The sequence below is a fragment of the Myotis brandtii genome, unplaced genomic scaffold (genome assembly GCF_000412655.1).
Source record: "Myotis brandtii unplaced genomic scaffold, ASM41265v1 scaffold634, whole genome shotgun sequence".
Taxonomy (NCBI): Eukaryota; Metazoa; Chordata; class Mammalia; order Chiroptera; family Vespertilionidae; genus Myotis; species Myotis brandtii.
The window spans coordinates 570,083-580,301 of record NW_005370427.1 but is presented as its reverse complement, the minus strand read 5'-3'; the positions used below and the strand labels follow the sequence as shown (position 1 = coordinate 580,301).

The 10,219-nt window shown below is 45.3% G+C and overlaps 1 long non-coding RNA gene across 1 annotated transcript; it reads left to right on the top strand.

The window, feature by feature from the left end:
• Positions 1-413: 413 nt before the first annotated feature.
• Positions 414-8,699, top strand: LOC102258969. Its single transcript, XR_314394.1, has 3 exons — positions 414-487; positions 751-879; positions 8,292-8,699. It is a non-coding gene; the product is annotated as an uncharacterized LOC102258969 (long non-coding RNA).
• Positions 8,700-10,219: the final 1,520 nt, after the last annotated feature.

The following is a 10,219-nucleotide window of genomic DNA, read 5'->3' as shown; positions in this document are numbered from 1 at the left end:
CACTTAATGTGGTTTCACAGTAATTCCCTCCCTGATTTTTAATCATCGTCATATACACAGAAGGCTTCGTTCTGTTCTGCCCAGTATTGATGCCTTTTCCACCATTTGCCTCCTGAATTATGTAGATAAAACAGAGCAGTGTTTTGTCTGACTTTCCCTCATGTATACTCTTGTGTCTGAGTCCAGCGGGGGCATGTTGCCTGCTGCACACGTGGCCTGGGTGGGACGCCTTTGTGCCCAGCCGGCCCGTCGCTGGGCTCCCCTGCGGCTGCTGGGTGAGCTCTGAGAATGAAGACTTTGCTCTTATTTGGCACAAAATGGCCATTCCCTCCGCACAGGCTTCTGGTCACATTTCCCTCTTCACTCACCCTGGGCTGAGTCCATGTGTCCTCTTTGACTGTGTCCCATGTGTCGCTCATATTCTTTCTGGTTTTGTTTTCTTCCCAGTTCTGTGCTTTGGATAACTCCTCTTGACCTGTGTTTCAAGGTAATAAATAGTCCTATGTTTTGTTTTTTCCAATATGCTGTTAAATCTGTCCACTGAGCTCCTAACTTTAAATTTTCTATTGTTCATTTTCAAAATTTTCATTGGATTCCAAATCTATTGGATGTCCATCATGATCTATCTTTTCCCTTTTTTTCTTAAACGTATCAATTGTTTCTCTTTTAAATTTCTTGCACACTTACGCCAGTGCTTTGAACACTTGTGGGTTTTCCTCTAATCTGTTCACTTTTCTTCTTGGTTATCAGGTACCTTGCCCAGGCACCCGGCTCGCTGGGCTGAACGTGAAGTGTGCGTATGAGACACCTATCACTTTCTTCCGCCTCAGAAGGTTGAGATTGTCCAGGCAAGACCAAGGCTGGGGCATGATCACCTTGGTAAGTTAGGATCTACTTTGGGGTAAGTCTGGAGGCTTTGGGGTGAGGTTTGGTTTGTGGCTTTCCCTGGGTTTTGAGTAACTGTTTTTCCTGGAGGACAGGTCCCTCAGGCTCAGCAAGCCCTGGCATTTGGGGTCAGATCATTCCTGGTTGCGTGGGCTGTCCTGGAGGAGAAGGCTCAGCAGGCTCTCTGGCCTGTGTCCACTAAATGGTAGTGTCCCCCGGCCCCCAGTGCGTGTCCCCAAAACACCTCTAGGTCTCCAAGCACCCGCTGGAGTTGGGCAAAACTAGCCCTGGCTGAGAATCACTGCTCACTGCTTCTTCTCTACGTTGTTCAGAAGGTTCTAACTAGGGCGATGCAGTAGTTGGCGAGACAAGAGGGAAAGGTGTCTAGTTTGGAAAGCGCTAAGTATAGACTCTGAGAGGCCCTGGGAGCAAAGGCCCTCACACCAGGAAGACGCCGGGTGCCCAGGCCTTGGTCTGCACAGGTTCTCCCCGTGACAGGCACCAGCGCTCCTGCAGAGATGGCTGGCTCGTTGTTGGGGAACAGAAAGAGCAAGATGAGGCGGGACCATCTTATGGGCCAGAAAGAAAGGAAGAGCTGAAAAAACAAAGGAGAGAGATGTCAGAGGGACAACCCTGAGGAGAAGTTGCTAATGGCCACATCTGAGGTAGGAATGGACTAAATCACAGAATAAAATAAATACCCATGAATATATGTTGACACAGGAGTGACTGTGTCATAAATAACTGCAGAGAAAGGGAGATGCTTCTTTATAGTGGAATATAATTAGTAAATGTACGAAAGTGATGAAGAAGAAAGTGTCCCCATGGGGAACAACGTGTTAGGCCTGCTGGCCTTGACGTGGCCTGGCCACAGGGCCCCTGCACACACACCAGCTCCTCCTCCTTCCCCGCTTCGCATCCACCCTGCCAGCCTCTCCATCCCTGTCTTCATCTACCTGAAGGTCCCTCATTCTTCTTCCGGGCCTAGTGTGGGTGTGAGTCCTCTGAAAGTCTACCCCTGTTTCCCAAGGCCTTTAGTTCTGCACAGACGCTCTCCTGTGTGACAGCCATTATGTTAGCACATTTCTCTTATGTTAGTTTAAATGCTCATCTTACCCATTAGAGACCACAAATCCTCTCAAGGATGGAATTCTGGTTAAGGCCATGAATGTGCTTAGAAACAAGTTCAGTGCCTGAAACAGACTTAAAATTGCCAACAGCAGACATAGTCGGCATTTACAATTGCTCAATAAGCATGCTTACGGATGAGTTGATTCACTGGAGCAGTATTGACCAGAATCTAATCGCATTGCTTTTGGAGACTATAGAAGGGAAGAGAGAGACACAGAGTAGGAGGTGACAAATAATTTAACAATACTCTTGGGATGCAGTCTGGTTTCCGTGTGTGTGTGCGTGCATGCGTGTGTGTGTGCGTGTGTGTGTGTGGTGTGTGTGTCTTGGGATGCAGTCTGGTTTCCGTGTGTGTGTGCGTGCATGCGTGTGTGTGTGCGTGTGTGTGTGTGTGTGTGTGTGTGTGTGTGAGAGAGAGAGAGAGAGAGGAAGAACAGGGATGCTCACATTTTCAAGTCTCCTTAGGCTGACGTCAGACATGACTGTTCATGAGCATTTGAGTCCAGGCTGCCCTGCTGATGTGGGGATGGTTCTCAGGCGCCCTGATCAGCATGATCTACCTGAATTTCAAACTCTTTGCAACTGAGAGTCCAAATCTAGATGTCATTAATTGGGCAAAAAATTTGAATTGCATTTTATTGTAGAGAAGAAATAAGAACTGTCACTCTTTACACCTGTTTTAAACTCCTCTTTCTGATGGTCTCCATGAAGCCATTCAGCTTTATTTCCTCAGGATTGTAACCTTGGTGGCACGGGACACTCGGGCTATCTCTGCCCTTCCCAAGCCCCCGAAATAACAACATCTGACCGTGGTTTGTGACACTCATGGTGGTGTAATCACAGGGTGACCTAATGAAGGGTTATTCTGTTTGGGATATAGTACTGGGAGGAAATTCATATGTGTAATACTCAACTATGCATCATGGGGACGGAATAATTTAATAAATCACTGTCATCCAAATGCCTTTGGACGTGCGTGCGTAGAAAGACAGGAGGTGGAGACCCTGAGGTCTGCGGATGCTGCCAGAGGCTGCTGTCCTTATTTTGATGATTTCCCTTCATTGAATGTGTTTTTATTTAGCTGAAGAGTGTCAGTGCTTTTGGATTCATTATATTATTTTTAAAATGTGAATAGGTCTTAATAACTACTGTTGGGACGCACTACACATCTTTAATTCAGTAAGAAAAATAGCTAATGGAAGAACTTGAGACTTAGTTTCCATTGATGATAGAACGTGTGAAGGTTTTTACAGCTGTGGCTGGAGGACAGATAATTAGCTCCACGTGGACCCAGACAAGACCGAGATCAGAAAGGAACCTCTGAAAAAAGTGACACACAAAATTAATTCAAAACCTACATGTCCTCACGAGGGAGAAATTGAACACAATTGGATGCAGGCAGCTAGCTGAGCTCATCAATCAGCAGACAGGATTCCTTCTTTGGGATGAAGAGAACATGAAACATGGGGGAGGGTGAAGGAATGCGAGTGCAGGCTCACTGACGAGGGATGCTGGAGCTGCCAGTGATTACCGACCTGTACAACCCTTTATAACTGCTGCAAAACCAAATATCTGTGAGGTTGACATTATCTGAGATTCTATGACATGAGTTCAACTTTTCAATTATACATCAGACACACATGTCATAAGAAAGTAATCAGGACAATAGATTAAAAGAAGTGCCCCCAAAAGAAACTAAAGTGTGACTGTTATCATCATAATTAGCTAGTTTATAATATTAATAAAGAAAGAGAGCAGAGGGGAAGCCAGGCGTATACATGGTCACCTGGGCAGCATCACCAGGAAGTTACAGCTTCCTGCCCCCCAGAACCAACCACCTGTCCACTCCATGCGGACCCTGGGGGATGGGGAGATGGGCGCCTGCGCAGTGAAGTCCGGGTGATGTGTGGAAAGTGCTTGCCTGCAGTCTAGCCAGGGAAACAATGGGGTGGCTAGGAGGTGGCACCACTGAGAGCTCACCAAGTCCTGGAAGGGCAAAGTCCCGCTGGTTTGCCATGAGCTCCTGTGATCCCTCTCCACAGCCGGTGCCCGTCAGCCACCACCTGGCCCAGGCCCTGCGGGCCCAGGCGCTGGGCTGCAGCTGGGGCACGGCCAGCTGGCAGATGCCGGACTGGGCTTTCACACGGAGCGGAAGCTCTGGGCAGCCGCCTTGCTTCTCGCCTGCTGAAGGCAAGCTGGACTCTTCCATGGCAGGGTGGACGGAGCTGGGACCTAGAGGGGAACCCCTAATTTTACATCATCAATAAAGTTTTCCACGAAACCTCATTCTCCCAGGCGGCCCTCAGGAATTATTTTCCCCGTGGCACCCCAGGAACCCCACTTCCACCCATAACACGACACAAGCAATCTGAAAACTAAGAAGTTGCCTATACATGCGGAGCTTTACTAAGCACAAAAGTGCTGTTTTAGAAAGGTAATTTTCTATCATTACTCGGTTCTGAAAGCATAGTCTTGTGAGAATTCTAAAGCTGATTATACATAATTTAAATATGATTTCTAGTTTTCTGGATTATGAAGTCCATGTATGCCATAGCAGAAAATGAGTTTTGTTGTGGAGTGATATTTAATTCACACACTGCTTAGCATTGACTTTGTGTATGGCTTGTGTGGACAAGCAGTTGTACTGAGGTCAGATAATATTATTTATGAAGAAAGGATTCAAATAATAAAGATATTTCATTTGGGTTATGGTGACATGCTGGGAGAAGATTTAGTTTATTTAATGAATGTAATACATCAAAGTTATACAACAAAGTTGTCCCTTATTATTAGGGCACATTTAGTCACTGTATATAAGAAATGTTATTTCACAGCCTAACATGATTAGGTAAAATAGAAAACACCTTTAAAAAGGTAAGTTTTGCTTAACACAAGTTGTAAAAAGTTCTAAATGTTTAAGTTACCAAAAATGAGCCCCATATTTGCATTTCACCAATGCCTAATTAGCAAGACGTTTAGCAAAGCAGGGATTCTCTCTATAATTAGGCATAAAATATGCTTCTCTTCAAAGTTAAATTCAGTACCACGTTGTAAATACCCAATGCTGAAACGCAGATGTACTGGGAGGTGAACCCTTAACTTTACCATCAGAATGCAGGTCAGCTCTGCTCCCACCTGTAACACTGCAGGGTCTGTTCTGACGGGGAAGTCGAAGGGGGTCCTTGTTGACCCTGCTGGGGTGGGGCCAGCACCTGTCCCTTTCCTTTCTGAAAATAAAAGGGCCATTCTGAGAGCAGAAAGCTTTTGTTGATCATGATACACTTCAAATTGGTTAATTACTAAGTGTGATTATTGAGACAAAATTGAATCATTTCTTGTGTTTCTATCAATATAATTGAGTTCAAATAATTGAAAATTTGCACATCTATGAGAGGTTCACACATCCTTTCCCAGAAAATATGGAGCAAGGCAGACATGCACATCCAACTTCAAGACTTACTGGAAGTCTACCATGCCCGTCGGTGTGGTATTGGTGCAAGAGTAGACAGCCCAGGAATAGAACCACTCGAGTATAGTCAAAATATATAGATTTTTGACAGAGCAAAAGTATAGTAAAAAGATAGTCTTTCCAAGAAATTGTGTGGACAAATAAATGTCCATACAGGCAGTCTTCGGGTTACGTCGGTCGTTTCGTGGTTGCGCCGCCATCTCCCATTTATTTATATTTAAAAAAAAGTTCCGTCATTTTGACGTATGTACATATGTGCTTTATGTTTTTTATTATTTATTTACCACAAGTAAAGGTCATGAATTGTTATCTTTCTTTTAATTTTTTTTTTACTGTTTCACTTCATTACTGCTGTGTATGTGCCCCATGTGAGTGACATAGGTGCTTATGTAGGTGGGTTCTGACTTACAGTGAAAATCGAGTTCCAACATAACCCAAGGACCTACTGTATACAAAAATGTCCCTAGTAGAAATTGTACCTTACATAAGCAAGTCAGGATAGATCATAGACCTACATGCTAAAGATAAAACTATAAACCTAGGAGAAAGTCTACGAGAAAATGTAGGTAGTCTTGCACTTGGCATTGACTTTTTAGACATAATACCCAAGTAAAACTCATGAAGGAAAAAAAATTAGGTTTTATTAAAATTTAAATTTCTGTCCATAAAAGACACTGTAAGAAAATGAAAGACAAACCACAGACTGGGGGAAAAATGCAAAACATATATGTGACATGGATTCAACACATTCAAAGAATTGTTAAAACTCCACTGTGAGCAAACAAACAGCCTGACTAGAAAATGGGCAAAAGATGGAAGAGAAACCTTACCCACAAGCTATGCAGGTGGCCAAGAGCATGGGACAATCTAGCATCTCAGTCATCAAGGAGTTACAGGTATAAGCAGACATGATCCCTCCACACACCTGTTAGAATGGCTGCACTCAGACTCAACTGCCCAGGAGTGCCCGTGAGGCTGGGGCCCAGGACCCTCATGGGCAGACTCACCCTGGTCACTGCTTTGGGAGGCAGCCTGGCCATTTCTCATAAAGAAGATACAGTTTTACCCCACAGCTCAGACAGTTACATACCTGAGAGGACAGCTTATGTCCAAAAACCACGCCTGAATGTTTTTAGTAGCTTTATCCTTAATCACTCAACCCTGGAAGCAGCAGGATGCACCAGGACAGTGTAGATCAAGCATGTCAAACTTGAGGCTGCATGCAGCCCACAACGAATATTTTTTGCGGCCCAGCCAAACAGTATGTAAGAAACATTTTAATAAAAATTTCCTAACTTAATTTTTACAATATCCTGTTATACATAATCTATATATATAAAAGTCTAAGCGACCGTTATGACCGAATGACCGGAACGACAGGAACAACCAGTCAACCAGTCGACCAGTCGCTATGATGTGCATTGACCACCAGGGGGCAGACGCTCAATACAGGCGCTGCTCCCTGGTGGTCAGTGGCTCCCACAGCCAACCTCCCCATGCATTGGGCCTCTAGTTATTAATAATGAACTACAACGTTCACTAATGACTGATTACTATAATCATGTTGCATTCATTTCCCTTATGTGCCTTACACGCAGGTGCACTATTTCTCTCCACTAATACTAGCAGCGAATATTTTAGCAGCTGATGGCCGCATGATTAGTCTTGGATTGACTTGTTTGGTGTGTGCAACAGGAAGTATTCTGCTTTCGGAGAACAAGAAAAATAGGTTTATTTGCTTTATACTTATTAATTTGTGCAGTTATTCAGTGTCTGGTAAGTTAATGTTCAAGAAAAAATATTAATTTTTATTAAAATATTCTATTATTTTATGTTAACGATGACTCATTTATTTCAGCCCTTTGCATTCATCATGTCTCTATTGGAATAAACCTACGTTTCTATGAAAATTGAGCTTTTGTTTGTTTGTGGCCACATACACCTACACCTTGTTCATTTGGCCAGTGGTAGCCTTGGAGTGTGACTTGCTGAGTGTAGATGAACCCCAGTGCCCCTGGCAGGCCCTGGTTTCCAGGGAGGGGAGAGTCGGGCTCTGGCTTCGGGTGGAGCAGGACGCAGAGGCTGAGTGAGCGAGGGTTCAGCACGAGGATCTGTGTTTATCTGCCCAGGAGCCAGGCTGTGCTGACCACGTGCTGCAGCTGTAGCCACAGAGGCTAAAACGTCCTTGTTTGTCCTCATTTTTGTTTCCTGTGGTTTTTGTCTGAGTCTTGCATTTTCTTTTAGCTTTAGTCCCCTGTTACCACACAGGAGCCTGGGGAGATGGTGGCGAGGGTCTGGGGTGGGGGATGTTCTATCTCCTACATGTCTGGTAATCCCAGGCCCTGACCTTAACCATACCAGCTTCCCCTTCGGTGGGACAGGGAGGCCCCAGGGGCCGGGGCAGGGTGGGTAGGCTGGGAAGTCCAAGGTCTCTCAGGCTCCCCTCACCCTTGGGGGCAGGCTTCATTGCCAGAGAACACTGGGCTGTATTTAAATAACCCCCCCTCCCCCCTACTTCCTGCTTCCTGCTTCCTGCAGGAAGTAGGAGGGGTTATCCCACCCTCACCCTCAGCACCAGGTGGGGCTCCTGGAATCTGGAATTAAAACTTCTGAACATGGAGACTCCTCCCTCCAGCGGACACCTAGGAGTTTTTTTTATTTTCCTTTTTTTTTTTTTTTTTTTTTTGGCGAGGGACTCCAAATGTTCATATGTTCAGAATTTTTAGCCATTTTTTTTTAACATTCCTCACTTCTTTCCAGAATCCTTTTTAATGTCTTTCTTCATTATTTATTCTGTATTTTCCAGGTTCTCCTCCCCCTGGCACTCTATTTGCTCAGCCATCTTCCTGCAGCACCCCTCCTCTCCGGGGAGGCCTCACTTCTGTGCTGATGGGGCTTGGGTGCATGCCGGGGGGAGATGGACGACGGGAACAAGCCACGGCTGGACTTGCAGATAACAGATTACAAAGTGTAGTTGGTGCATCTGCTAAGATATAATAATAGTAATATTTAGGCTAGAAATAATTTGTGTAGCAAGTAATTCATTTGGTATTCACCATGACCATATGACACAGTTGACATTATTATCCCTATTTTACCAATGAGGTAACAGGCAGAAAAACAGCTGAGAGATAGATCAAGGTCATATCTCTGGGAAGTGGTAGAGAGACAGAATATGTAAATATTGTAAAAAAAAATGCTTTAAAATGCTCACATCTGCTGACAAAGAAACTGAGCCCTGGCTGGTGTCTCAGTGGTTAGAGTGTGGTCCCATGCACTGAAGGGTCTTGGGTTGGGTTCCTGGTCAAGGGCAGGTACCTGGGTTGTGGGTTCGCTTCCCACCCCCTAAGTCGGGCATGTGCTGGAGGCAACCAGTGGATGTGTCTCTACAGTGGGGCCTTGACTTACGAGTGTCCTGACTAATGAGTTTTTCGAGATACGAGCCATCTCTCGGCCGATTTTTGCTTTGAGTTACGAGCTAAAATTCGGGTTACGAGCCAGCTTCAGATACCCCACCGCTAGTTGGCGCAGCGAACATCACAGTGAAGTCCACAACATCAGCCCAGCATCACGTGTCTCACTCGTTCACAATTGATTTGACATACTAGTAATTTGAGTTACGAGCTCCGTCACGGAATGAATTAAACTCGTAAGTCAAGGCCCCACTGTATTTCCCTCCCTCCCTCCCTCCCTCCCTCTCTAAAAAGCAATGGAAAAAATACCTTCTGGCGAGGATTAACAAACAAACAAAACAAATCCGAGACACAGAATAGGCTGTCAGAATGGATGGAGAATATCAGACCTCCGGCGAACCTCTTTTCGTGGCTGTTAGGGGGTTCTTAAGCTTAATCATCATTCTTAAATCCATTCTTTATGAATTCCCTGCTTTTATGCCAATGTTGCATGTTATTCAATAAACAAAACTGATATCAAACTGGCCTTTGAAATAGCAATGTCCTTTATAGAAAATTTAGGAAACTGCAGGAAGCTGCAGTAAGGAAATTTAAAAACTGTGCAGCCTCATGGTGTCATTTGTTGAATTACAGTGTTTTCTTCTCATGTATACTTTTAATTTCTTTTTAATGCATATCTAACTACTAACTTCTCAAACATAGATGAATGCGTATATTTCTAATGGTCTAAGTTACTATTGAAAAGTGGCCTTTGTGTCTTTGCCGTGAGCATTAAAAGCAGTCAGATGTGGGATTCTGGGGCTGAGAGAAGGACCGACATGGATTTGAACTTACTGGCCTGTGGTCGGCGTAGTAGGTGGGGGTTTCTCAGGGGTGGCATGAGGCAGGAAAGAAGGCAGAAAAAGAATCCTGGGCCAGGGTGGGGGGACTAGCTAATCGAGGGGTGTTCTCATCACCACTGAGATGAAGGGCCTGGAACTGGGAGGAAACCAGGCTGAAGAGCGGCAGAGACCCCCTGATGTGGGACCATGGGCATAGGCTGCACTGGGCAATGGGCCTCCTCCCAATCTTACCAGGAAGGTCTCAGGGGCGCAGGACTGAGGGGTTGGATGACGGGAGAAACTAGGGAAATGACAACATGGAGGAGCCACAGACCCGATGTGAACACAGAGCAGGACCTAGTGCACAGGATGGCGCTCACGGTGGATGCCAGACATCGCTCCAGCAACCGTACTTTCGGCCAGTCTGTGCCCCACTCCAGGGGCTCTGTAGACACAGCCACCGTCTCAACCGAACAAACAGAAGTCAAAAGACGGTGAAG